Below are 4,789 nucleotides of genomic sequence, written 5' to 3' on the forward strand. Positions count from 1 at the left end.
TATCACTGTTTCTTTCTCTCTCTCTCTCTCTCCCTCTGCCTCTGCCCCTCTCTATCGCTGCTTACAGGGACAACTCTTGTTTATATTACGCATGAATTCAGATGGATTATCAGATGGAGCTTCAGACCAGGACAGCGACTATAACAGAAATCACACAATATTGACATCCCATCAACTTGACAGGACAGCAGCTGTATGTGTGGTTAATACATGTCTGAGTAGTGAATACATTAATCCTGCTACATTATTTATACATCAATATTAGTTCGCTGCTGTGTCTGCAAAACACAGACAAGTAGGTGAAACTGTAGGGATATGAAACTCTCCTACAGTTGCTGCTGCAGATATATGTGCATTTTTCATTTTTTTACAGCTCACTTCAATTTCAACGAGAGTGAAAATGAATCGTTAAAACAAAACAAAAAATGCACAGTTTTCATTTAGCATCTTGCAAAGTAAACACAAAATAAAGAAAGTTGATATATATATTTTGCTTTTTAAGGTAGAAAATGTTTTGTTGTAATACCAGTACAAGTGACAGACACTTTCTGCAATGTAAGTACAAATGTTTTTTTGTGAAACAGGCTTAAAGTTTTGAGGCCTGTAGTTCAATGTTGTTTTTGTTCCATACCCTCAGGCCCAACTTCTTAGTTACCATTTCTAGATGGGCTGGGAGGACTGGAGAGGATGTCTCCGTCCTGATTGCAAGGTTGTCATGCTGCCCTTTAATAACTATGTGTGTGTGTGGCTCAACAACGAAAAGCAAAGATGTGTGCAAATCACACTGAACTCTTCGCGGGTAACAGTAGGAAGAGCTCAGACCTAAATAGACATTTTGTGAAAAGAAGCACATCAAAGTGAAATATCCAAACACATGCAGGGACCACAGAGAAATGTAATGAAAATGTCAGTGTATATCAGTCTAATGTCAAAAGGTGAAGAGAGCACAACCAAAGGGCAGGGCAGGGCTGTGCTTTGTGTTTTGAGCCTTGATCTGCTGAACGTGATGAAGCTGGAGCTAAGTATAAATGGGCTCTGCTATGAAGAGGACATGTGAGTTGAGCATGCAGTGCGGCCGTAAATTAGACAGGAGCAGATGCTGTTTGTCTGGCTGGCCCCTCACATTTCTCCCTCGTGTCGTTATTATCAGATTGCTTGCTTATTTACTTACAAAGCTGAAAGAGGAAACCGAAGCCAAGAGGCCAAATCAAATGGAGATGGAATATGAAACATTGTGAAAAAGTGTACATGTACATTATCCAGACGGAGCTCTTCCTGTCTGACTGACTGGTACACCTTTGCCTTAGCTCCGTTGGGCTGTTGCCATGACACGTGATGATGAAATATGCCAAGCCACTATTCATTTTAACAAGCCTTGGACAAGAAAGCGCCAGCTCTCCGCTCTCTCTCTGTCAAAGTCAGCGGTTTCTGTCTCTCGGTAAACAGAGGTAATGAGGTTAAAGTAGGATGTAAGAAACACATGCACTCAGTACTCACGTCAAAGCAGACGTGACAGATCATGACACGGACATACTAGGCGAGACCAGAAGGCTTAATCTCTTAATGCGTTTTTTTTTCCATTAAACTCACTTAAACTAAAATGTGCATTCGACAAGGCAGGGATGGGCAATGGTGGACTTTCAAAGCCTAAGAATTCAGATGAACAATGGACATCTTTTTAAAATTTTGGCAAGCTTCGTGGTTGGGTTGATGGGTTTCCCTGGCACAGCTGTTTCTTGTGAGGTTTCTCCATGAAGGGAGGTTCACCAGAACCATTCAGCCAAAGCGTCTTCTTTTATTTAGGCAAGAGGCAAGTGGAGATTGACACAACAGGTGCAAAAAAGAACACAGGATTCTGCGTCAAGCGGTGTTCTTGTGTATTTGTTCTACAATTGTGTTACGTGCTGTAGGATAAGAACATTGATTTGTCCATTTCTAATTCCTCTCTCTACTAAGGAACAGACATAGTGACACGTGTATGTCATGTTTGCATGCCTTAAAAATGTCACTTCAAAGCAATCTAGAACAACTGCGGCGAGAACATGTAGCTTTACAGGGGGCAAGTGCCTGTTTGCCAACAAGCTTAACAGTCCCCAGATGAACTGCCCCTAGAGAAGGGCTGCCAACCAGGGCCATATTCCCCCTTTAGCACCTCTGCCATTTTAGGGTGCCAATGCCACACTGAACTGAGATTATTCAGCGGGCACGGTAGGCATTGTGCGTGCCACATTATGACAGGCAGTTAATCACAGATGCCTCTATTTTGTGTTTTGCCAGTGGGCACTGACGATGGACAGGGACATAAGGGAATGCCTGTGACAATCTATCTGAAGGCCCAGCATATTTAAAGCCCTGCATAACCGTGCGACACGGTTTCTCAGCAAACATTTCCGTCGTCTCTTCCAAAAGGGCTGCTGACTTGTGGTGGTGTGTCTGCGGTGTGGATCCAACCCAGGTGCGTCCCAGAGTCTGCCGGCCTCCGGGTTGGTTTGCCGTTTACGCCCGTGTCCTCTCAGGCGTCCTGGTGCAGCGTTTGATTTGTTTTGTGTTGAGCGTTTATCCCCACTCTGCGCCATCAATGCAATTTCGTGAGAGCCTCTCCGGCTCACATTGCTCCCAAGTCCTGAGTCGGGTCCAAGTGCTATGAAATAGGAGTCTTACAACTCAGACACAGACTCCTGTACTAAATCAAAGCCACTGACTGGGCACAGTGACAGATGCAAACTGGAGATATACCGCAGCGTGATTCTCAGGGCCGTAAAAGCAAAACTGATTATTCAGAATGGAAAATAAGGATTGGACACAAATGCCCATGAATATATCAGCAGACCACAGAGACGGCAGAGGAAAAGCGACACAGAAAAATATCAATTCACCTACATTTTTTATTTAATAATTTCATTTCATTTTATTAATTTAATTTAATAATTGTTAGAAATATACCTATTAATTCTAAAGATACTGTCTATGGTTGAAGTGATTTATTCAGTTGCAAGTCTGCAGTCATAGACTGAATGGCAATCAGTGGCACATGACGATTGCACTGTGAAACTAAACAGTCACAGTCCAAAATGAGATGTTATGGACTTTTGTGCCCTTGACTTTCCTGAATCATTTCAGATCTGATCATTGAGAGCTTGGCCGTGATATGTTTGACAGAGCAGCTTCTCTAAGGACATCAGCCAGAGGGAATTTACCAGAGCATTCTTTCCTGGGTGACATTAATTGATAATGCTAAGTAGATTGAACAGCAACAGCAAGGAAATCCATTATATTGGAGCATTCAGTGTCTTAAGGCATATGTTGCATTGCAGTCTCTCCTATACCCTAACTGGATTTGGCTCCTCTATTAAGCATTGTAGTGAAAAATAATACATTAGAATCTATTTTTTACGAAAGCCATACATGGTGATTAGTAGAATAATTGAAAACATTATTTTTACATGTATAAAACATTATTATTACATTTTACATTATTTTCAAGTTTCAAGAGAAGCGTATTCTAGGCTTAAACATGTTTTTCTTGACTTTATCATCAGACTGTATGACAAAAAACATTAGAATCTCATGTTTTTCTTGACTTTACCATCAGACTGTATGACAAAAACCATTAGAATCTCATGTTTTTCTTGACTTTATCATCAGACTGTATGACAAAAAAACATTAGAATCTCAGCCTTGCCAGTGGTTGAAAATGAACTGTGCTTTCAAGTATCCACGAGACATCCACTTAAGTTGCAGTCCCAACAGATGGTGAAATAATTCATAATTATTGACTAGTAAAAAGATTTAGAGAGGACCATAACATAGTATGCGATAGTCTGAGGGAAGAGACACATCACACTAAATCACAATTCCACAATTTCCTCTTAACTCCTCATGACTGAGGCATCAAACCAACCACCAAACAAAAGGAACTAAGGCAATGAATACAGTAAGTCTGCTAATACAGAATATATATATATATATATATTTTTAACATAACACAGGAATTAAAGTTTAAGTGCAGTGTAGTGATTCTATTAACTCCCAAAACCACTACATTAAATGCCTGGTTTATTGCAGCTGTTACATATCTTTTCATGGTTTAACAAGTGATGCTGCAGTGATGGACAACTGCCTTCAATGGGTAGTCATGAAGATACCACCAAACATTCCTGTCAAACTGGCAGCACTTACTTGTTGGGTTTTGGAGGTCCTTGTGTTTTGTTTGTCAAATCTTCTGTATTTCCCCTCTTCTAATTCCTTAAGACATTTCCCGTGGTCTTTACATTCCAGTGAGCCAATCGAATTTCAGATTGAAAGACCAAAGACAGCGTGAGGAGAGAGGCAAGACATGAGGAAACAACATGAGTGAAGTGATGTTTAATGGGTCAAAAAGGGCTGCACTCTTCTAAAACATGAAATTGATTGCACTGATGGGTGGAATTACCAGGAACAGCTTGTTTTCAAGAGAGTAAGATGTCAACAAAGGGCTGGGGAACAGGAAGATGTGTGCGCGCGAGATAAAAAAAAGTCACCGTTGATAACTTCTGGTCCATCAACAGCGCTTTTTCAATTAGGCCTTTTTGATGATGCATGTGTTTCTGGGTCAGGAAATTGATTACCAAGCAAACGTCTGCAATTTTGTCCCATTTAGTCAAAGACCAGAAGGCCACCACCAGAGCAAAGAAGAGCTCAGAGCTATAAAACAGCATCTTCTATAAACACCAGACAGCATATTTTGGGTTACTGAAGCATCATTGAGATACTGTCTTTGAATTTGAAAGAGAGTGAAAGAAGCAAAGTC

Source organism: Clupea harengus, chromosome 8 (genome assembly GCF_900700415.2).
Source record: "Clupea harengus chromosome 8, Ch_v2.0.2, whole genome shotgun sequence".
NCBI lineage: Eukaryota > Metazoa > Chordata > Actinopteri > Clupeiformes > Clupeidae > Clupea > Clupea harengus.